This window comes from Lucilia sericata, unplaced genomic scaffold (genome assembly GCF_015586225.1).
Source record: "Lucilia sericata isolate MDLA Ls3-8-SP2 unplaced genomic scaffold, ASM1558622v1 Contig000022F_arrow, whole genome shotgun sequence".
Classification (NCBI taxonomy): domain Eukaryota; kingdom Metazoa; phylum Arthropoda; class Insecta; order Diptera; family Calliphoridae; genus Lucilia; species Lucilia sericata.
The window spans coordinates 997484-1024405 of NW_023994060.1; the positions used below are offsets into that span (position 1 = coordinate 997484).

General features: G+C 29.8%; 1 protein-coding gene across 1 annotated transcript in view; it reads right to left on the bottom strand.

The window, feature by feature from the left end:
* The window catches only part of LOC119608784 (netrin receptor DCC), a 390750-nt gene that overhangs the window by 98523 nt on the left and 265305 nt on the right, over positions 1 to 26922 (bottom strand). The gene's annotated exons all lie outside the window — the stretch shown is intronic.

Sequence of the window (26922 nt, forward strand, 5' to 3'; positions counted from 1 at the left end):
AAGGTAAAAAGGCAATAATATGGAAAACATGCAACTTTGGTAGTCAGCAATATATTGAATATTGTCTTTGTCATTTAAAACAATGGTTCTCAAAAAGGTGGACTGCGGAGCCCTTGGTGATCCAAAGCAATATAGCAATAGGTCCAGGCAAAGATCAAAAGAAATAATAAGAACTTAACATATATTTTACATTTGTATTTAATAAATATATCTCAACCACGCAGGGGCGTGGTACCTCCCATATAAATTATATACAAAAATTCGTTTATCTTGGAAACTATTACAGTTAGCATCTTAAAATTTTGCACGACGAACTTTAACATCCATGATAACATTTTGGGTAATAAATTGGCGGAATACCAATGATGGGAGCGGCACCTCCCATATTAATGAAATACACAAAGGATTCTTCAAATTTTACACAAAGAAATTTAATATTCATCCGAACATTTTGAAGCAAAAAGGGGAGGAAGTTTTTTCCGGTTATGAATTAAATAGAAAAATTCATATAACTAAGAAACTATTACAGCTATAATCATCTAATTTTACATGAAGAACTTTGATATTCATGTAAACATTTAGAGTATAATGGGCGGACTTTCAATGGGGGGTTTAGCACCTCCCATATGAATTAAATACAAAATTTCATACATCTGGGAAACTATTAGATTATAAAAATTTTTCATAGATTTTAATTAACTTCGGGAAAATTGGCGTACTTGCTATAATTTGCGTTACATCTCCCATTTGAAAACTGTTATAGTTGGAATCTTCAAAATCCTTAAGTGGGTTTTTATTTATTTTTAGGTTAGCAAAGCACGCTGGGTATAGCTAGTATACATATAAAAAGTATATACATATATCGCGTTCTTCCTGAAAACTAATGGAAATTTTAAAATCGATTTTTTTCAAAAATCTAACAAATAAAACTGGCAAATAGATTTTTTTATATGAAATGTCACTTTGCTCGAAAACTGAATTATCTTCCATCCCCCCCCCTCTTGGTGTTATTGCAATCCCGGAAAAGAGGTGCTATCAGTACCTCTTGTTTGCCAGGACTTTACTCTAGTGATGATCAAATGTATTATTGGTCATTCTTTGAAATGATTTTACATGGGGTCCAAACAGAGAATCACATAATGTCGTACCAGGGAGCCGGTAGCTCACAGGGCAAAGTTTCGGACTTTGTCTTGTCCCGTGAAGGCTGTGTTTTAAACCCAAAGAGAATGTTGGCCAAAGGATATAATTTTGGATTTCAAGTGTTGAGTGTTCACATAATGTACTTCCACATCTTATTATTTTTAAGCGTATGTTTTTGTTTCCGTACGTTTTGAGCTAATACAACCTGTCACAGTTTCATATCTTCCATTAGTACCCAGGAAAAACTTATATTGAAAAGTAATGAGTTAAAAAGCTAATAAAACCTCTCTCCACTACTTCTTCATTAGCATTTTCAGTCATCACTGCACCACTTCTTAGCTATTTTATTGTGCGTCAAATAATGGTTTTCACATAGAAATATAATTTTGTTTTCTTTTTTGTAAAACACAATTCTTAACACGCAATTGAAAAAAAATGTGCAAACAAAATGACAAAGCCGCAAATAAAGTACTTCAATATTAGATTATAAGAAAGTTATTACTAGAGTACTTCTAAGTAATGCTGATGGTAAGTAGTAGTCATTGAAAAGTAAGTGGTTATGGAAGTATAACCCATTACCGAATTTTTGCTGGGTAATAATCCATTACAATAAAATCAGTAATAATTCTCTAGCTTCACTTGTAACCTAAAATACAAAAGTTATTGAAGAACTTTAAATATTTTTGTACATGTGTAATTTACATGTACACATTTTTAATAATTAAGATTCACAATTTATATATTCATAAAAATAACGTATTTTAACTAAAGTAAATACATATAATTCTTTTAAAATCTTACACATATTTACTGAAAGTATTTACGTCTTTTTCACAAAGTTATGGTTCTACCGTATGTATGTAAATATGTCAGTTTGACAACAATCATCAGTCGAAGCTTTACAAGATTTTCTTTATAGTATTTGAGGAAAATGTACGTGGAGAAATTTTAATCCGACAGTTCTTTAAAAATCATATTAATAATGTGAGTATGAGTATACTCTGCAGATACTTCAAAGACTTATTGAAGTGCTCTACACAATGAAACCAAAACTACAATTGATGAATAGCTTTAATATTTTAATTATCCTACGAATCAATCTTGGAATACGATGCCGTAATCTGGTAAGCTGGTAAAAGATCTGGTCAACAATAGAATAGTAGACCAAGCAATCGCATCAAAGAGAAATCAACCAATAGAGAGCGTGATATTGATAAGGTAGGCATCTCAGCAATGTGCTGGCAAGCCTGAAGAACTTGGCGGAAAGTATCTCCCCTCCCTATGACGGCACCAAGATGAGACTGACAAAGAACAGATAGGGTAGTTAAAAAGCAAATATGGTATGGTCGGCCAGACCCGACTATATTTTCTTACTTGTTTAACGTTTGGTTTATATCACAATAAAATTAACAAGACAACAGGAAAATAAAAATTATTGTAAAGCGACTATGAGGACGATGATTGTGATGACTGCCTCTTTACCATAATAAATGAGTATGTGTTACAATCTGTATTTTATTTCTTTGCTAAAAGGTAGTATTAAGCATTTCATTCCTACATTTCGCTTATTCGCGTATTCATTTTTATATGCATCTTTACATTCATTTCATTTATACATATCCCTGCAGTTCGACAAAGAGTCGAACTGCATCCGAAAAAGACAGTGATTTTCACTAACGTCTAACCACCTGGTTGGCTCTAACTCGTCTTTCGTCACGGATGTACTCTTTGTAAACGAGGCTGAAGATAATCGTCACTTTAGTGTCCCCTTTGTAAGCGAGAGAAGGGACACTTAAAAACCACTTGTCTGGCTCTTTGTAACCTATAGGGTGACGATTGACTTCCTTGTAGGACAAGAACATGTTAAAATAGCTAGTCACCTGAACAGTAGGTGTCTAGGTGTAACCCTATGTGGTAGGTTAAATAGGGAGTTCGGGACTGTCAGACCGAACTGCTGGAATGTATGTAGAAATGTATGTCATAATTAATTTGGATTTTCTTCATTGCTATTGCTCAAAAATTTGTACAGTAAAGAAAATCTGAATAATTTACAAGTTATTGATATGTAAAGATATGTGATTGCAACAGTATATGTAATTGTTGCAATATAAAGAAAAAGTCTTAATAAAAATGCATTATTTTGCGGCAAGTCTTTAAGCTATTAATATAAATATTTTTTTAAAACATATTTATCGAAAATTTTAAAGGAGTATAGTGAAAAAATACATAATCACAAAATAAAATATGAATTCCAAAATACTTGAGAAAATAAAATAGCTTTAAAAATTAGGTTTCTATCAAAAATCTATTTAATCTAAATTAAATAACGCCTCAGAAGCAAAACTCTGATCCCTTATATTTACATAAACTGTCAACTTGTTTGTATATAAAACTTAAAATCTCCAATTGAGAAAATAATGAAATCCAAAATAGGATATTAGATGAGAATCCTAAAAAACGATTCAAATCCTGAAGGTTCAATTGCACAGTGAGACAAAATTAAAGGAAATTTAAATACCTGGGAAGTGATACTATTTTTCTAAAAGGTGAATCCGAGTAGAACAAGAATATGTTTTTTAAATTCGCCAAACACCTCCAAAATCTTAAGTTACGGGTAAAAATTCGGGTTTTCGTACCTTTAAGCACTTATAAGTCAGTAACTTAGTTGAATTTCGCATTATGCTATAGACCGATCCACATAATGATCACATTAATGTAAATGTTAAATGTTGTATAATTTGAGAATTTTTGCTTTAATAGTTTCTGAGATTTACGAATTTTTGTATTTAATTCATATGAGATGTTTCGAGCCCCCCTAATAAAAGCGCGACCATTTTTTCAACAAATCATATGGGAGGTGCCACGCCCCAATTGATACTCCGCCCAATTTTGTACTTAATGTTCATGTTGATTTTAGCTGTTAATTTTTTTAAGATATAGTAATTTAAGTTTTTCTTTATATAGGAGGTGCCACGCCCTATATAGCTAGGACACCCATTTTGTTCATATGGATTTCAAAGTTGAACATACAAAATTTAAGACTCTCATTTAATACTTTTTTAGGGCACTTCGCCCACTTGATATTTTGAAGTAAAGAGTTGCCTATAGATCCTGCCAAACAATTAATTAATGATTAATTTAAATCCAAAAATATTGAGGACTTTACATTGAAATAGAAAATTTTATTTTAAGTGTATATATACATATTTTCTTCATTTTTCCACAACTAAAAAATCGGATATTTTAGAATTATTTACCTTGGTGATGAAAATAACAATGATATTAACTATATAGTTTTTGTACATACCTGCAATGAAATGAAAATAGAAGCAAAATATTAGTAAATATTTAATAGCAATATTGTAAGTGGTTGGAGGAAAGTTTTATTATAAGTGTACGTATGAGCAATATTCTCATATCATAATTTGTCATGCGGTATTTGTATATGGGCATTTCATCCGAAAATATTACTTTTATCATATCACGTCACGCACCATTAACTGCCTTTATATATTTTAGGAAATATAAGTAAGAATGTAAGGACGGACATTGGTTAATCGTTTCAGAAAGTAATTCTGAGCCGACTGATATACTTTAAGGTGGGTTTTGGGACCAATATTTTTGGGTATTACAAACATTTGCACAAACACATAATACCCTCCCCACTATAGTGGTGTAGGGTATAAAAATATATTTTTAATTGTTTATATTTTAGAGAGCTCAAATACTAATCGATGTGACAAAACTAGACTTTTCGGTAGAAATGCCCATATAATAAATACCATTTCTTTTATTTTATTAAAAAATGGTTAGTTATACATTCTAAATATATTAATTATAATAATATGTATTAATCCAACGTGTTAATAATTACTTTTGACTGACCTTGGCATTTCATAAAAATACAATGCAAAAGCAATTAGTTAAAGTAATTAGGTTAATTAATTACAAAAAATATTAAGCAAGTATGCGTTATTTTAATATTTATAATAGTACCAGTTATTAATAAATATTTTATTAACTATTACTTACAACCAGCAAATGTAAATCACATAATTAAGATTAAAACAAATTTACGCAAAATGTAAAAATCATTCAAACGAATACATTGTGTCGACACTAAAAGAAACAAATTCTTATAGTTGTAATGGCGATTACATTTAATTTTACATTTCCCGTAAAACTGATTATTTTCAATTACATCCCCTTTTTTTAGCACATGGAAAATTATATTAACCCTAGCACTACCAATTTGCATTTGGGGGGAATTTTTAATTAACTTATAGAAAACTTAAAGAATTTTTGTCAAAATTAAAAAATACTTTTGATTTAGATTTTTAATTTTTGTAAGAAAATTATTTAATATGTATATAATGAGATTTGGTAGCGCAAAGGTTAAATATTCGAATGAATATAAAATTGAATAAGAAAAAAAAAATCATGTTAAAAAGTACAATCTTTATAGATTTCCTTTTTGAATAAACGAACGACCAGCCCAACTGTGTTCAACAGAAAAACAACAAATATTTAATAAAGAACGTGAATTACTCTAGTGGAAAATATATGACACGCACGCGTGCCACTTTTCAAATAATTTAATAATTGCAATTTTTCATTTAAGAAAACGAATTGAAAAACGAGCGTAAAGAAAAACGTAAAAAAAATCTTACAAATTATTTTAAAAGACGAGAGAAATACAGTGGGTGTCCGACTTGTACCACCAGCCTGTTGAAATTAAAAGCACCTAGTTGATTAAGTATGAGTATAAAAATTTACAACAAAGTATTTCTTATGAATATTATTTTTGTTTCTTACTACTATTGTTCGTTTTTTTTTTGGTTATAAAACATGAAATTAACATTTTTTACTAATAACAAAACATTTTCAATTTTATGGCAGCAATTTGTTTGATGTAAACAACTATAAAAATGTATGTAAAATGAAGTACAAAGAAAAAAATATAACAGAAAATTATGAAAAATTAACTAGACGAAATGAAAGTGGGTAATTGCTGTAGACAGAAAATATAACAGAACATATTTATTTGTTTTATGACCTATAGGGCACTCTGAAAACAGATAAATTTAATTTACTCACAATACCGAAAAAGATGTTTAAAATGGATTAAAATTGCATAGTGATGAAATCAATGGGTCCAATAAAGAAGTATAATAAAAATAAAAAAAACAACAAGAAGGACGATCTTTTTGTTTTCAATCAGGAACTAACCGAACTTTTAGAAGTGTCGGTGAAAGAGAAATATGTAACTCTGTTTCAACTTCAACTACTACGGAACAGTGATTGCTTCCAAACTTTCGACCAACTTTTTAAATTTCAGCTTTTGAACTCTGAAACTTAACAAAATTCAGGTTTAAAATTATTTCAATTTTGACCGATTTGATCTATTTCCCATAGAAAACAATTTGAATATTAATTTGGGAAAATGTCATCTCTCCTGGTCCGTACGTCATGAGACGGATAGTGATAGATAATTTTAGAAGTATTAGAGACCTACGATCCAGTTTTTGAGTTATACCGAGGTGTTCTTCATTCCGAAAAGAGTGACAAGAATGCTTTCTCGGTTTAGTTTTGATTTCTGGTCTGGTTTATAATTAGTCGAATTATCATGGAATTTAGGACCTAAAAGCGCTGATATAAGTCTTAAACTGAGTACTTCTAGAATCTAGTTGCTCTTAACACCTTTATTTTTTTATCGATTTACAGACAATAAAGAGATTTTCTATAAGGGGAATTATGTGAGATTAGAGCCAATTATGGACCGATACTTTTGAGATTTAGTGAAGAGATTTTGACTCATAAAAAACTTATTCTTGTAAAATGGTATATTTAAGCCAGGGCAAGTGTTAAATGTGAACCGGTTTCCTCCCTTAGCAATACCAAACAAACTCAAATTGTAGAAAATATCAGCCCTTTACCTCCTCCCGTTTAGTCTTAAACCATTATATATGTATGTATATGGGGAATTTCGTGTCAAGTGACCCAACTTTAAAAATCGATGTCTTCCGATTTGGATGAAATTTGCACCAAGGTTAGTACTATGGGATAGTAGAACACAAATGTTCAGATCTATCGGTCAAAAACTGACGGAGTCATAGGGTTTAAAAATCGATGTCTTCCGATTTGGATGAAATTTGCACCAAGGTTAGTACTATGGGATAGTAGAACACAAATATTCAGATCTATCGGTCAAAAACTGACGGAGTCATAGGGGGTCAAAGTTGGACATTTTGGTCATACAGGATTTTATTCAAATGAATGTAACTTTTTACCTATTGGTCCAAAGGAGTTTAGATAACTCTTTCTTCATTCTTACAAAAAAATGGGCCTTTTTCCTTAAAGAGCTTTATAGTTCCATAATGGGACGCTAGTGGGATATAAATCAAAAATATTATTTTTTAAGTCAAGAATAAAATTTTTTCAATATTTGGCTCTTAATTTTCCCTATTTTTTTTCAAAATGGACGTTTTTGTTGTATTTTTTTTTTTGCTCAAAAAAAGCTTAGTCCATTGCCTTTAAGAGTTTTGTGATTACTTAGTGATTACTAAGACCGGCAGAGCTGGAAATTTGTGTCTGACTTATTATCCAATAGTACTAACTTTAGTGAAAATTTCGTCGAAATCGATGTTTTGAGTTGGGTCACTTGATATGAAATTCCCCATATGTACATACTTTTGTATGTACTTGTACTTTGTATTTCGATCTGTTTCTAACACAGAATGATCCAGTTATAATTAGATTCAGATTCAAAAATTATTTATATTCAGATTCAAAATTTATTTATATCGATTGGCCTCACAGACCGAATTTTCATAAATCATCAAAAATTCATGTACGTATTGTACTACTTACACTTATTTCTGTTTATGAAATGGAACGTTATTTTAATATAAGAACTGAATTTATCTTTAAAGTATGTAATATTGAAAATGTAAATATCTCAATTTAATAATAATAATGAAATAAACATAACAATCTGATGATAAATAAAGGTTATAAAACATAAAAAAAGAAAACATTTATAAAACATTGAGAAATATTTATTCATGGTCTCAGGTTGTATTGCTCTTTTTTCAGACATAAATGAAAAAAATAACAAATTCTAAACTTAAAAAAAAAATAGCAGAATATTAAAATACAAAGAAAAACATGCGATCATGCAAACATGCCAACATTTAAAGAACAAGTAATTAATCACAAAAAATGTGGCAACGTTACAATGAAATTAAGTTTATTTTTTGTTTGCTTCTCGTTCTGCCAACGACAACAACTACATTTAAAGTCATCAGAGAATATAAACAATATATTAAAGCATAATGTTAGGCGCATTAGCGCATACATTTAATATAATGTGTTATTTGTTGGTTTCGGGTTTTAGGTTCTGTTTATATTGTACATGTTTCTACTAGATGGTGGACAGAAGATAACAAAACAAGCCAAATAAATATAATGACACAAAAAGAAAATGCCAAAAAAAAAATCACTTAAAATAAAATTAAAAAATAAGCACACAAAAAAATAAAGTAAAAATACCCAAAATAATATTGTGAGCTAAAAAAAAAAGAAAAATCATGTCCAAACACCCACAGCTACAAAACAATATTCCTGGGGGGAATCAATTAGAACGAATTCTTTTTTCTTTTCAGATTTTTTTTTTTACAATTTTAACAAAATTGTTCAAACACCTTTTTTATTATATCTTTTCTTGTTGTTGCTCGAAACAGAAACATTCTGATAGTTGGTTGTTTAGAGTATCATATACATAATGTTCAACATACACCGTTTCCATATGTACCAATAGGTGAAAAATTACACTCAATGGAAGAAAACCATGTATGATCAAAATATCCAACTTTTACCCCCTCTAAGTCCATATACATACATATGTAGGTATGTATATAACACAAGCCGACAAGATTTGAAGAAATCATAACCCTAGAACTAGAAGGTGTACTTTGCAAAAGAATTAAGCTACATTCATTACCATATCAGGTTTTCAAGATAAAGTGGTTTTTCAAAATACATATGTATTTGATAGACTTAATTCTGAGATTAGATTCGGATTCAGCACTATTCTGATCTTTAAATATGACTGATCTCTGAATCATGGATAATTTATCTATACACTGAAAATAACCCATGCCTAATATACACGAAAAATGTTGTACATTGTACGAAATGCTTCTTGGTTTCGCACCACGAAATTTTTTCGTAATATATACGAAATTGTACGAAATATTTTAGTAAAATGCAAAATAATTTTATATAATTTTAGATAAAAAAAATTTGTTCATTTTACGATTTTTTTAAAGACATAAATATTTTAGTTCTATTAATATATACTTTTTTCGTAATATATAATATATATTACGAAAAAAGTAGTTACGAATTTTTTTTTTTTTTCGTAAAGTTAAGCATGGATTATTTTCAGTGTATATATAAAAGAGTAGCGTTACTGACTGATTCATTATCACACAGTCCAAACTACTAAACATATAATAAGGAAATTTTGACAGTAGATGTGGAATTTTGACAGTAAGGTGGAATTTTTTGAAATTTGTACATTTATGGGTAAAAAAGGGAAAAAAGGGGTAAAACAGGTTTTTTTACTTATCTTACACTATAATAGTGATACAAGAAAAATTTTAAATGCGCTTGTATCTACTACTTTTTTGAAATTCGTACTTTTAAGCGGTGAAAATGTGTCAAAAAGCTGATTTTGGTACCTTTCTTGGCCCTTTATAACTTATTAACTAAAAAAAACTTAATAAAATTTTTGTAAATATTTTGGATATATCTTCCAAAATTATGAGACACCTGTTCGTACTTTTTTAAAATTCAGTTCTTTTTAGGTGCAAAAGGGAGAAAACTGTATTTTTGGTACTTTTTTTAGCACATTAAGGAAACTTTTTCGACTTATTGACGTATATATATTAAATTACGTACTAACTCTGTAATATTTATTGAAACAAAATATTTGATATTATTCGGGGGAAAAAGTACTAAAAAGGGGAAAAAATGGGAAATTTAGTTTATTCAAACTAATAAAATTAAAAAAATAGTTAATTTACTCACACAAAATAATCTATTGGTATATTTTTTTTAATTCTGGTACTATGGTCTATATAGGACCAAATTCGGGTAAATTGTTTGGTACTTTTTCAAAGCACAATTTTTCTGAAACAAATGAATGTAGATTTGAATCGTTTGAATTATAGCTGTGATATATAGATTTAAACACGTAATATTTTGTAAACTTAATTCTCGATAAAGTCTATTCCTGGACTTAAAGGGGGAAAATGGTAGTCTTGTTATTAGTACTTTTTACAAAGGTAGAATATATTCCAGTTTTGGTACTTTTTCTTTCTTCAAATGATACTGTTTGTATGTTCTATTGTATGAGTGCAAAACACATGATTATTAACCATATACGGTCCTTTTTGAATATAATTCTTTAAGAGAGAATTTTTTAGAACTTTTTTTCTCTCAAATGTTACTTTTTGAATTTTCTAAAATATTCTACCTAGAAACATAAATTTGAACATATATGGTCCTGACTGAATCTGCCGGAAGGCAATTGGATATCAGGTGATAAAGTTAAATCTAAGACGTCATATGACTGTAAGAGAACATTAACTGAGTGGTCAAGAGAATTGTTTGGAATAATGAAACAGTGCACTGCAGTGGGTGGAACCATATAGATCCTAACTAAAGGGGAAGAGAGCCCTTTTCAGAATGAGCAAGTCTAAGAAGAGTATGATGAATTGTATTCTGAGTGCACAAGCGGAGTGAACATTGAAACTTTGGAAAGCTTTTCTTGTCATTGCCAGGCTTTCCTCGAAGTTAGATCCAAATATCTGATTGATATTTTGAAGACACTCCGGCGATAGTAATTTCATAATGCACTAATCAGGTTTTTCTCACCAACATGTTGTATGTAAATTACCACACAGGAGGTCCGGTGTATTTCTTCTGATTTGATGTAAATACTTAACCATCAGACAAGATCAGTGAAACTTTTATAATTCTAATCGAAAATGATTCATTAAAATTACAAAGAAAACAAGTAAGAAACGGTGTAGAAATAAATTGTAGCAATTTTCAGCGGTCCTCTTGTTCATAAGACATTTTAAGTGCACAACAATAAAAATTATTTATTGCTTTAACTTGTAGCAAAAACAACAACAACAACAACAGTACCAATAATAACAACTACATGCAACAAACATAAACCTATATTGGCCTCATTCTCAGCCATAGAACAGAAAAAGAACTACTCTCTACTTACTCCTACATCTAACCAAATATACAAACATTCATAGTAGAAGGACCTCCAAAAAAATATACCCAGCAACAACAACAACAACGGAGGCATGTACATGAACAAGTACCCATAACAATTTTTGTTTCACATGATTTTTTTTTTTTCCTTCTCAATACACTTTTTACAGTTCTAGAATGGAGTTTAGGGGAAGGGAAACTAAATATGTATGTATGTAGTAGTCGAACGTCCACTATAGAGTCTCAAGAATTATGGTTTTCTACATTATATTTTCTATAGAGTTTACAAAAGAGGCAAAACAAAAGTAGAAAACATTGTTAAAATTGTTTATTATTTTGTGTTGCTGTTGTTATATTTTCTGTAGAATATTGTTTTTTTTTTTTTTTTTTGCTAAAACTACAATTGTTTTAAACACCCACGTTTGTAGACAGCTTGTGACCATTTTTGGTTGTTCTAGTGATTAGAGTTTTATGTTTGACTATTGTTACAATAGTGACTTGTGTGACCTGAAAATTTTAAAGATCTAATATGTTAGTAATATGTATATGACCGTGAGGTATTTGGACATCAGAAACATATTAAATGATCAGAAATTAATGTCATATGAAATAAAGTAAAATGTTTGGGTGAAAAATATATATTATTGTTTTTATTTTATATTTTATTTATTCTATCGCATTAAATCGCATTAAAACATAAGTAAATTGATTAAAAATCAAAGAACCATTTACAACCGAGGAACATTATTTAAGGAATTTAATAAAGTCTAAACTTAAACTTAAAAAAACTTCCTCCCTAGAGTTTTGTAAATTTATTAAAATCGGTTGTTTGGAAATTTCAAGTTTATTGCCTCTTTTGGTACTTTTAGAACTACAATCATCAAATCTTATAGATATTGAGCTCTAGTATCAGTTAGCATATAGTTAAGATAAAATTCCACATTCCATTTATAGTCGGGCATGGTCGACCATATGGTAGCCTACACCAGTGATTATGGTTGTATGAAATAATGAACCGATTTGAACCATTTTCAATAGGACCTTGGGTAAAGTATGTGCCAAATTTCATAAAATTATCTTGAAAATTTCGAGCTGTAGAGTGGGCAAAAAGTTTACATGGACACACAGACGGACGGAAGGACGGATCGACTCAAAAACTGAATCTGAGCCGATTGGTATAACACCCAATATTTTTGGGTGCACAACGTATAATAAGCAAAATTGGTCACAGATATCTCACAACCTTTGCTATATTTTTATAAAGATTTTGATTTTGTATCGATTACGTATTACATATTTATATGAAAATGCAAAGTTTTTAATTTTTTTCCCCTTTAAAAAAATGTTCAAATTTTGAAGACTATTTGGAACGGTTTGTCCGATTTGTCTCAAATGCTCAGAGTTGCAGTTTTGGAGCATGTTCTAGTACAAACATGTCGTATACAACTAGAAATTATATTCTAATGTATGGCGGACATCGAACCATAATATCCACATTTAGAGCAGGCTTAATAACACCAATATAGCGAAAAATGTGGCAAAAACTATTTTTTGAGGAACACCAAATATTTATGAGGATCGATCCATAATTGACCCTATCCATCTTATAAGGTCGCATTTGGAATTTTTCCTTAACATTTAAATGGCTTCAAATTTTAATTAAGACATTGAAAATAAAACAATTGAGCACAAAGTATTTAAATTTAATTTTGAATTAAATCCTTTTTTATTTATCCATATTTAACAGTAAAGAAAAGTAACTATAGGCAGTGTTCATTACCTAAATAAAAAAGAATTTAAAATTATCATAAAAAAATATAAATAACCAAAAACTTATATCTTCAACACAGACCTTAGTAAATATGGGCAAACCAAGTTCAAAGTATTTTCCAGCTCGAAGTTGTTCGGGTTCTTTAAAAAACTCCATATACAAACATATGAATTTTCGATTAACTATGGAAAACTGCAGCCACTCACAATCGTAGATATTATTAAGTAATTCAGCAGAATTCGTAGTTATTTGATTGGCATAATGACAGGGTAAATACATTTCCATAATCATAACACTGAGAAATTGTAACATGCTAAAAAATTGACTGAATTCGGCTAAAATATTCATCTTAGAAAAGGAGTAAAAAATATATATACTTATTAACGTTTAATTATACTAACTGAAATGATCCCAGCAAAAACTCGGTAATAATACGTACTTACACAACTACTTACTTTTCAATGACTACTACATACCGTCTGCATAACTCTTAAATACTCTTATAATGACTTACATATCATCAGATATGTAAGTACTTTATTTTAGCAACTGTTTATCTACGCACATACACAGAAAGAAAATAGTTTTTCTGTGTGTAAATCATTATATAAAAGTACTTATTTATGAACTTATTTGTATGCGAGCGTGGTAAGTCATCACCGTAGTTAAAAGTAGCTTTTTGACTAATTTCTTTAAAATGTAAGTTTCTGCTGAGATAATATATAGAGTTCTTTACCTTTTGCATACGATAACCAGAAAAGCACACAATTAGACCACTGAAAATAATCTGAGTTAAGACATAATGTGAAATTAATATTTCACATTCTTTTGTCATTCTGTAATAAAAGTAAGACACAATTTAGGAAACATAAATCGATATACACAAGTAAAATATTATATTTTCAACCTACCGTTTTATACACGAATGTATGAGAAATAATTTTGTAAACTCTCTGATGGCCTCTGTTTCCCTAGCAGATCTTAAATTATAGAAACGCATACCCAAGAGTTTATACAGAAGACCAACGTGAAAAATCATATAACAACCCAACATATCCAAACTGACATTCGAGAAACAGGACACCAAAATACCAGTCCAATTAAATACATATGCATACCAGTACCGTTCAGGATTACGCCACTCAAATGGCACATAATAGGGATAGCCCAACTGATAATCCTCCTCAAACAAGGCACCCACAAAGGCGAAAAAAGATGAAAACGCACTACCGAAAATGTAAATGATGGAAACCATGCGAAAATTTTTATGATATTTCGACCACATTTCCATTTCTTCGGCATTAAGCAGATCAAACATTCTATTGTGTTCCATTTCATATATAAACCAAATGGCTTTTTTCGAATAGACTCTAATATTTATGAACTTCATTAGATACATTGCTAAAGCCAAAGACATGAAAACCACATTGGCGGCCTCATTCAGATCGGTCGAAATAAAAACTTCCACCCACATAAGCAAGCAAAAAGTCAGGCTGAGTGGTACATGCAGTATCCAGCGATGTATAAGTTGTATTTTTGAATATAGTAATTTTTGATTTTTATTTTTATATTCGTACCGCCAAGGCCATAAGGCAACACATTTTAGAATTGTTAACGCTACTCGACCTCCAGCTAATTTGTCACAATGTGGTTTGTCACAGACTTTTGGTGAAATTTTAGCCATTTCTGCGCTTCTTATGTAACCGTTTATTCTTGCTCACGTTTTTATTATATCTGTTCAATTTTCATTATTTTTCGTTGTTTTAAATGGAAAATCACAATACAATCGATCATGGTTAGAACGAACTACGTCTATAGTGAAGACTTTTTCTAAAAATTGCTTCTTTAAAGTACACTATGCAAAGAATTTCAAATAAAACGCACTTTAAACCAGACATGGGCATTTTTTAAGTTCTTAGGAAAAGTATATAAATATGTAGGAAAATGTTTCCTCTTTTATTTATGACTAGCTATGCCCTGTGCACTTTGCTACCCTAAAAGCAATATAAATAAAAATCTCTAACTTTCATATTTATAGGGATTCTAGCTGCAATGCTTTCCTAGACATACGAATTTTTGTATTTAATTCATATAGGTTGTGCCACGCCCCCTATTTGTAATCTTCTAATTTATTACCCAATTGTTCACATGGATGAAAATGTTGTTCGTGCAAAATTTGAGGATTCTAGCTCTAATAATTTCCCAGATATACGAATTTGTGTGTTTAATTCATATGGGAGGTGTCACGCCCCATATTTCTAGTCCTCCCATTTTTTCTTCAAATTGTTGATATGAATTTCAATGTTGCTTGTACAAACTTTTAGAATTCTAGCTGTTATATTTTCCCAAATATAAGATTTTTTTTTATTATGGGAGGTACCACGCCACTATTTCAAATCCGCCAATTTATTACCCAAATGTTCACATGGATGACAAATTTGTTAGTGCAAAATTTTAGGATTCCAGGGGTGAGAGGTGCCGCGCCCCTGATGCTATTCCTCCCATTTTTTCTCAAAATATTCATATGGATGTCAAAATTGTCCATACAAATTTTTAGGACTCTAGTTGTACCATATTCCGAGATATTCAAATTTTAAGGATGTGGGCGTAGCACCTCTCCCACTTGCAATTTAAAAACAAAATGTAGCCTATTGTACCTTCCAGAAATAAAGGAACATACAGTGAATTTTAAGAAGATCGCTTCAGTGGTTTAGCCTCCTATAAGGTACAAACAAACAAACAAGCAAACATACATTGATTTATATATATATATGTATGTATAGAAAAAGAAGATATAAGAAGATAACTGAGCGCTACAATATTGACACAGCTAATTCTTTGATCGCTATCGATATTTGGTACCGTCAATGTGGTTTATTATGAAACATAGCCCCTTATTTAGAACTAACAACTTGCTAGTTTTATCTGTAAATGAAACCATATCCACAAAGTATACAGAGGTGTCACTTTTGACATTTAAAAAAGTCTAAAATCAGCTTTTGTTTGATTTTGAAATTGTTTGGTGAGAAGAGGTATATAAAATACAGCTAAAAAAAAATTTTTGAATTCGTTTTGTGCGAAAGAGAGGGAAATAGTTTTTTGCTCGTGACGCCTCTGTATACCCTGTGCCATATCGTTTTCGAGATATTTAACCTGTAGTAAACATCGGGATTTAATCCAAAAAGTTAATAAGATAAAAAAGCAAACTAAGTAGATTTGTTTCGTTATAACCATGTTTAACTGTTTTGTAATTTGTTATATGAAATTTTTATTATTTAATAGACTCCTTACCTTAGTACTTAAAAAAGGTATCAATTAAAAAATGTTTAAGTAATTTATTTTGATATAAACAAACTACTGACATGTCCTTTAATATTATGGTAAAGGTTAAAGTATTGGTAAGGGTCATGAACAAAATCTTCCACTATAGTTTTCAATAGAAACAATGCAAAATAATGAAAAGTACTTTCATTTCAAAATTTTCTACAAAATACATTACAGAAATATTTGAGCAGCAATTATAAATACGTAATTGGGGACAATTTGGAAATTAGAGTACTGTTAAATATAAGTATGTATTCTAAGGGTATAATTTTAATAATAAAAGTAAAATGAAACTTAGTGTTAGCATTAGCATTTGATAGAGCAATTAAGTTTTTTACATAAAATCATTTGACTGAAGAAGGTATTATAAAGGGATTAATTATGAGCTGATTTTGGTATTGGTGACACCGTATGAGAATTTGGAAAGCATTTAAAATCAAAAAACTAAATCTTCCTGGATAAAAATCATAGAAATATATTTTTAACACAAAAATGTTTATTAAACGCGCTTTAAGTTCTATACTCTACATATCTGAATTTGTTGTTGAAATCTGATATATTCAAAAATATACGTTATAAAATTATATTAATTTTTTTTATTTAAACATTATAGATTACGAATGAAAAATATGTCCCATAGTGTAAGAAATTAAAACAAATAAGAAATTTTAGATTTTCCTAAATATTTATATGTACATTTTGGAAAACAAGGTTCCGAATGGGATGATTCCTTTTGAAAATATAGTATTCTATACCAATCTGAAGGCTTACGAACGTCACATACAATCGTATGGAATTGCCCATATGTATGTACATTAGGGTTATGACTTCTTTCGATATGAGAAAAATAAATATTTTTCCAACATTTTTGCATTTGTACACAGAAAAAATTGAAAAACGATTTCAATTACCAAAACCTCGTTTTCAATTATTTTATTTTTTGAAGTTCAACCTATAACAAAAATTGTACAGTGGACGTCCACTAGTACGAATTATATATTGTCAGGCCCTTTCGTAGTACCGAAAAATTCGTATTATTGAACAACGCATTTTTATGTTCCAATTCAAATAATTCACATATAATATTTAGATTTTATTAATATATATATATATTTTTTTATAAAAAACTACATAACGAAAAAAGATATAATTAATTTGTAATATTTTGAATTAATTTTTTTGTACTTAAACAGGCACGAAAGAACATACTAATGTATGTACATATACATATAACAAAAAAATGAATAATTTACTTATTTAAAAAATCCGTCATTAAACATTGACGTTTATTACTTTTTAAACTGATTTCTACAGCCTTTTCATGAAGACTTCTCAATAATAGTATTTTCGAGGTTTCAATGTTGTTCTCAACAGCCCATTTAATACATGTGTCAAAGCAGTTTATTGCATCCCCATTTTTACTTTTGTAGAGCTATTGTCAGGAACTAATAAAATATTATCCTCATCGACATCATCATCCAATTCAATTTCTTCACTTGGATCATCAAGATTCCATTCAAATAAATCATGAAAATCAAATTGTGAATTTGGAAAGTTTGCATGTAGTAAATTGTTCATTTTGGAAATTGCTCTTATCTCCTCACTGTCACGCACTACTGATAGTGGAATATCATCCTCGTCCTCAAAATTGTCTTCGCCCAAAATTTTTTTCCAACATTTCTTTATGGAATCACTGGATCCTTTTTTCCAGGCTAAGGCAACCAATGAAACGGCTTCAAATAAAGTGGTTTGTTTGAGGGACGTTTCTAAATTTTCGTTGGAAGATACAATTTTTGACAGTAAACTGTTACGGTAATGCAGTTTTAAGAGCCTTATTGCATTCTGATCCATGGGCTGTATTAGTGGAGTTACATTGGGGGGCATATACATTACCCAAATCTGTCCATCTTTAGTATCATGAACCAGTTCATCTGCCGGTGGATGACTTGGAGCGTTGTCTAATATTAGAAGAGCCTTAATTGGCAGTTTCTTTTCTTTTAAAAATGTCTCTACCTGTAAATATATTTTTAATTTTTTTAAATCATTAATAACAATTAAATTATTTACTAAAACTTACTTCTGGAATAAATTTATCAAAAAACCATTTTTTGAACAGAGCTGCATTCATCCAGGCAAATTTAGAGTTTCCGTACTCAATAAGAAGAATTTTGTTCCGAAAAGATCTCGGTTTTTGAGCTTTTCCTATTACAAAAAGTTTAATTTTCTTAGTTCCTGCAGCATTAGCACACATTAAAAATGTTAATCTCTCCTTTGACAATTTTCTACCTGGAGCAGATTTTTCTCCACTGTGAACATATGTTTTGTTTGGCAACATTTTCCAGTAGAGACCGGATTCATCCGCATTAAAAATTGCCTCGTTTGATAGCCCATGCTCCATAATGGTAGACGCTAACTTATTAACGAATGGCGCAACAAGTTCTTTAGAAGAAGATAATTTCTCACCAGACTCTTTTAACAATCGTATTCCATAACGCTTTTTAAATTTTGTTAGCCAACCATCACTGGCACAAAACTGACCATTGTAGAATTTTTTGTGCAGAATTTTCTTTGTGCTAAAAACCACTCGTTAAGTGAATCCTCCATTTTTTTAAATTCACCACTTGTAAGTCTATACCGATTTTTTTAACGAACTCATGGAATTATCCAGTAGTTGCGTTTTTTGTTTAATGATTGTACATATAGTGGATTTGGATAATCCATATTTTTTTGAAATTTCAAACAACGATGTTTTATTTTCGTGGTCTGCTATAATTTTTAATTTATCTTGCAAAGAAATTGTCTTTTTTTTACATCGTTTTACTTGCAACATTTTGACAGTTAAAACACAAAACACTTTTAAAAACAAAAAAACTTCACAATAACTTCGCTAAACGTGGATGACCGCGAAAGAATGAAGTAAAAACATAATAAAACTTCATTCATACGTAAATAAAACAAAAATTCTCATAACAAACTACCATTCGCACTATCGAATAGAAAAAATGCCTATCTCTTCGTACTATAGAGTAGTCAATGCAAAAATTTTGCCATTCGTATTACTGGAAATTCGTAATAAAGAGCGTTCGTACTACTGGACGTCCACTGTATATTCAATTACTACTTATAATTGATTTCGTACACAAAATTTTTATTTTTTTCTATTTTTGTTGTTGTTAAATACGTATTTGATTATACATTTTTATGAATCAAATACAAAATGAATTGAACCCTTTTAAAATTTTTGATTAATCGTTTAATGGAAAATTTTTTTAAAATTAATTTTTTCTGTGTATAACTCTATCTTAAAGAGAACATTGTTCTTTAAACCCCTGTTGCGAAATTTCTAACAAATCGCTATGAAAATTATTAAAATAATTTTAGTAAAAATAACGAATAAAAGCATTTTAGAAATTGGGTTCGGTGCGGGAAGTTTTTCTACCGAATTGACATAAAAAATAGAATTTTATTATCAGGACAGTATTGGCTATAAGGTAGCGCTGTTGTATTTTCATTCGCAAAAAAAGTTATTATTCTTATGTACATTAGGGCAACGGTTCCCAAATGGGGGTCCGCGGACCCCTAGTGGTCCGTAGTAAAATCCTAGGGGGTCCGCGAAGACGAACGAAAAAAACCATGAATAAACAATATTCTGCTTTTATATGTATGTACAAATATCTCCAATTTTTGTGCAATAATACCAAATTTTTTGGTGACTTTTTGAATTTTATTTTTCCGGTTGTTTATCAGGAAGAAGCTAGGCCCTACAAATTTATTGTATAACTTTTATAAAGTAAAGTACTGCGTGATTTGTAATTTTTATTTCCTGTATATGTACTGAAATAATGGTTTTTATTTCAGACAAATAATACTCTGCCTTACAATTAAATTAGGGATACAGGTATTCCGGAGTATGAAGTTCAATTCAAAGACAGGCTTATTACAAATTTAAGTTTATCAAATTGTAAGCAAAATTATATATTCCCAAAACAGAGGTGACTCTTTATGCATCTCTTTATAAATATTCCAATCCGATGTGATACACAGATTTTAACTTGATTTTGTCGACCAATACATATTATTAAATTAACATCAGAAAATCCATAGCGTTTCGCGTAAATATGTAGCCAAAAACCATGAAGTAAAATAATTCGTTGGTATTTTAAAATTCAAATTTAAGTTCCAAATTCACAGTACAGTGGACGTCCACTAGTACGAATTATATAGTGTCAGGCCCTTTCGTAATACCGAAAAATTCGTATTATTGAACAACACATTTTGTATGTTTAAATTCAAATAATACACATAAAATATTGGATTTTATTTATTTTTGTTTTATTTTTCATAAAAATTACATAACGGAACAAAATATAATAAATGTGTATTATTTTAAATAAATTTCTTGTACATAAACAGGCATAAAAGGGACATATTTACGTATATGAATTGTTAATTTTGAAAGTATCGTGAGTCCAATGGTTGAAATGAGATATATGTAGAAGGTTTTAAATTTTAATGTTTTTAAAAAGATGTGTGCCAAAGACAATTTGCAATTTACATATGTGTTCTAAAATGTGTTAAAATGTTCAGATTACATAAAACTTTTATTAGAAACTTGATTCCATTCAACCACAATTCTCTAATTTATAATTTTCTCTTAAAAATTAGAATAGTTATCCTTAAACCCATTGTTTGGAATGTGGAGTCACACTACTTTCAAAATTAACAGTTCATACATACATATGTATATAAATATCATTTTACTTATTAAAAAATCCATCATTTAACATCGATGTTTATTACTTTGTAAAATGATTCCTACGGCTTTTTCAATAACAGCGCTATTGAGGCTTCAATATTGTTCTCAGCAGAGTTATTGTCGGGAACTAATAAAATACTTTCCTCATTGGCGTTATCATCCAATTTAATTTCTTCTCTTGGGTCATCAAAATTCCAATAAAATAAATTAATAACACTAAATAATTGTTGATTTGTAAATACACATGCAGTAAATTGTGTGTATAGGATTTTTAAAAATACAAAACACTTGTAATAAATACAAAAAAACTTCAAAATTACTGAGCTTAAGGTGAATGATACCGAAATAATAAAATAAAAACTTCATTCATACGTAAATACAACCAAAATTCCCATAAAAAATGCGTTATTCGTACTATCGAACAGAAAAATTGTGACTTTATTCGTACTATAGAGTAGACAATGCAACAATTTTGCCATTCGTATTATTGGACATTCGTAATAAAGAGTATACGTACTATTGGACGTCCACTGTACTTTAACAAAGAGTTCAAATCATATATTATGCGGATAACGCATTCCGCAACAACATAGAAGAAGTCCAACTTTCTTATATTATTTTCTCGAAAACTTAGCTCACTTACTCAGTTCACCCTTTGCAATCGCAACAAATTTTTGAAACGTGACTCCTTAAGCACATGTGACAATATTTAATAAAGAAACCTTTTCGCTACCTTGAAGAAAAATGAACATGAAAGATCTCACGATCATAAAATTAAACATCATGTTAACATATCAACAAAGAAGTCATTCTATCTTCAAAACATGCAATTGAAAACCTATCTGAAATATTATATATTCTCAACGTACGGGAATATTTTATAGATATGACATCTCTACATTTATTAGACCTAGGGATTAATGAACTAGGTCAATTTTCGGATGGACAATTATTTAGAACAATAAGATATCAAAATATGTATGGGGGTCCGCGAAATTAAATAAGTTCTTCAAGGGGTCCGCGAAGTAAAAATCTGTGGGAACCGCTGCATTAGGGTGTCCCATAAGCCACTTTTTAGGAGGAATACCTCTAAATGCCTCTAATACGAGAAAATAAAAAACCATTTTATTGAAAAGATCTTCAGTTTCCTACCAGCGATTGAAAATCTAGATCTCAGTACAACATGTTTAAAAAACAAGTAAGAGTGTTATATTCGGCTATGCCGAATCTTATATACCCACTATCAAACCTCGTTTGACTCGAATGAAACTTATGTCGAATTTCATCTATATACTCGTATTTTTAGGCCAGTTATAAGCCTTAAAGTAATTTTCTGAAGGGGACCTTATATAGGGGGGTAGGGTCAATTATGGGTCGATTCTCATAAAATTTTGTAGACAGGATTTGGTTCGTATTAAATTTATTTGTGTCGAATTTCATCGCTACACTCGTATTTTTAAGCTATTAATGAGCGTAATTTTCTGGAGGGGACCTTATATGGGGGGTAGGGTCAATCATGGACCGATCAACATAAAATTTTTCAGATAGATTTTGACTCATATGAAACTTACTTATGTCGAATTTCATCTATATACTTGTATTTTTAAGCCAGTAATGAGCGTTAAAGTCATTTTCTGAAGGGGACCTTATATGGGGGGTAGGGTCAATTATGGACCGAACCTCATAAAATTTTGCATAGTGATTTTGGATCACAAGAAACTTACTTATGTCATCGCTATATTCGTATTTTTAAACAATTTATGGCTGTTACAGCTGCTTTTCGAGGGGCCACTTGAATGGGGGCTATCCGAAAACGTGGATCGATATTGCCCATTTTCAATACCAAACAAACCTTACCTATAAGAAATATTTATGTGAAATTTCAACCCTCTAGCTCTTTCCCTTCGGACTCTATCGTGCTTTCAACAGACAGACAGACGGACGGACAGACATGGCTAGATTGTCTTAGAATTTACTTTTGTGGGTCTATGACCAATATTTCGATGTGTTACAAACGGAATGACAAAATCAACATGATCCGCAAAACGACTTTTATTGTATTATAAGGAGAATATATATTTCAAAAAATTCTGAACGACAACTTTGACACCCAATTCGATAAAATGCGAAAATAATATGCCACTAAAAATCATAAAATCCCCGTAATCAGCTGTAAATTACGAAATTTTTGAGACCCATTTCAAAAAACTCGAAAATATTTAATTTTTCAAAAATTATACTGAGGTGAGGATTTGGAAGACATCGAAGGCCAGACACAAATTTTCAGCTCTATTGGTCGTACAGGTTTTTTTCCCAACAAAAATTTTCCAAAGGATTTAAGATAGCTATTTCTTCAATCTTTCCAAAAACATTTTTTATTACCCCCTTTAACTCTGGCAGTTATTTGTGTCGGGCCTATTATCCAATAGTACTACCCTTGGTGCAAATGTCATCCAAATCGGGAGACATCGATTTTAAAGGTAAATCACTTGGCACGAAATTGCCCTTATATATTTTTTTATTTTAATACAAATATTACGCAAATTCTTTTTTATAGCCGTAAAACAAATAGTGAAATTCTGCTTTAATGTCTAGTATTCGCGCGTTTATAAGCTACAAATACGTTTTGTGCTTCTTCAATTACGTGTGATCGTAAATGAATCCAGCAATAATTCTAGGCTAATAAACACAAGGCCCAAATTCGTATTCTTCTAAGCTTTTTTGTATATAAATCAAAACAACTTACTTAACTACTTATTGAAAGCAATCGTGATAATGACTTATTTAACTCCCTATTTGTAAGCGAGCATGATAAGTACCTGCGTCCAATGACGCCACCGTATTAAAGTAATGAGTTTAAATGCCAATGTATGAAATGTTAAATTAGCTATTTAACTTATTAAACGGCAATGTAAGTTTTTGCCTACTAGACTACTAAAACCTAATACAGAAGGTATAAAGTTCTCATTGAATAGTAAGTTTTTGAATAAGTACAAGTGATTATGATTATTTTTTATTGACTGTTAGACCTGTTAGAGTCAGTAAAATTATATTTTATCGCATATTATTATTTTAGCTTTTTTATGTACATACGTGTGGTCAAACTAACAATTGTTTTCGCAAATGTTTCGCCAGATGTAAACAAAAAATACATTGATTAAATTCAAATAATGCTTATTTCAATAAAATACACTTTATAATTTAGTTATAATATTCATGTGGGTAATAGTAATAAATTTTCGACAAAATATTGTTTGAATAAAAATTATATTTATGGGAAAAAAATAAGAAAGAATAGTCGTGAATGTTTGACCATAGTATACTCTACACCAATTATGAGTATATAAAAATTCGGCGAATTGAAACACATTTTTATTCAGCTTATTCATATCTTAATTTGTTACAATAAGAGATTATAGAATTTGAAACACTAAGCTACTTCTTAAATAAATTTCATGTTAACAAAGACTTTTAATTGACATACCAACTATGGCCTAATAAAAAGCAAAGTGCACTACATTTTAACAAAATTTTGAAGATGAATTTACTTTTACATTACAATTTATCAATCAATTTTGAGCTATAATGTTCTAGGTCTGAAAAGTTGGTTTATAAACTACATATGTTTGTTGTTTGACTAGATAATTCAGATGAACGGAAGAACAAAGTTGATAATGCTACCACCACCGAGATAAGTTTTAAGATATAATGGAATTATTAAAAAGTTCAATGAATCAGAATTGTTTATATTTATTTTTAAGTATTATTAAAAGTAATTATTTTTCTTTATCACAAACACCGAAACGAATTTAATAAAATATTAATAACAGCAATATTCTTCGTTTTACTATGATAACATTTTAAAAATTGACAATAATTAATATTAAGTTTTTATCTACATACATACTATTGAAGACAGCTACCAAATTTTATAAAATGTTTTTATCAGAGGGGACAAAGAATGTCTACATAAATAAAAATGTTATCGATAGGAAACTTGTCTTTATACCCTTCATATTCGTCTCAATTTTTTTGTAAAAAAAAAATATTTTTTTTAATAAAATAATATTTTTTTTAAAATATGCTCATTTGAAGTTTTGTCACAACTAAACATATGCACGGAATATCAGAAAGAAATTTTTGCAGACAAAATTCTCCGATTCCATATGATCCAACTATTAGATACAAGTACTTACCACGCACGCTTACAAATAACTACTTAAACAAGTAGTTACAAATAGTTGAGACACTTGACATAAAATCCCAAATAGGTGATATGTCAAGATGTTACAAAGTAAGTCTTTCTAACTCTTAGGATATATAACAAGTAAGAGTTCTATATTAGGCTGTGCCGAATCTTAAATACCCTCCACCAGCAAGCTACTTTTTATTAAAACCCATTTAACAACTTAATTTTTAGATACCTCGACATAAGTTTAGTTTCCGTAGTTATACATATGTGAAACTAATTTTGATAAGGTCCAGAAAATTTACATAAAGTGATTTTCGGATGTAGACCTTGTACGGGTGCTATGACCAATAATAGACCGATCCGGAAAAATGTTCGTAGAATGATTGATATGTACACAAAACATATTCATGTCGAATTTTATCTCGATAGCTTTATATTTCAATGAAATATATATTTTCGAAAGTGGACCTTATATGGCGCTATAACCAATTACGGGCCTATCCGGAAATAATTTCGTAGAGAGATTCATATATAGACAAAACATAAGTATTTGTGTCAAATTTTATTACAATTGCTTTATTTATCAATGAAATATGTGCGGAAGTGGACCTTATATGGGAGCTATGAGCAATTTTAGACCGATACAGATCTACATTGGTATTATGACTTCTGTTCATATTATATTTACATGTGAAACATTTTGTGTTGATACCGATATATTAACGATAAACTAATTTCCGGAAATATATAGCTTTGTATGGGGACTGTGATAAATTTTGGAACAACCAAACTTTATCCCTGGCAGAAAAGAATATTATGTGACAAAATTCATCAAAATATTTGTGGTAGTTTCTTAGAAAACTACATAAGAATTGGAAAAAAAAACCGTAATTTTTTTTCGAGGTAGTCTGAAATTTTTACTCATAACTTTTTACGTCGTGAACCGATTTTCAATACCAAACTGCTTAGGACAATAATAAATATTTTCGGTGGATTTTGTTGATTTATTTTTAACGTGAGCGTGTTTTACACAGACCGATAGACGGACATAGCAAGATCGACTCAGAATTTCATAAGGACCAAGAATATATGGTCCTTATATATATATGTATATACTTTGATGGGTCTAAGATGAATACTTCTTCGTGTTACACACGGAATGACAAACTTATACATTCCCACTAATGGTGGTGGAGGATATAAAAATGACATATGTTCAATAAGTACAGTTCAAACGTGAATAATCCATTCGATATTAATATCACTAAACTTCACTCTCTTAGTTCTCTGCACACACACACAAAATTATTAATTTTCAAATAAAATTCATTCGGTATTGTATTTAATCTTAATTGGTATTTTGTATTGATTAAAAGGAAATATTAATTGTTAAAGCTACATGAAATGATTAAAAAGTATATACGCGAATATACAAATATT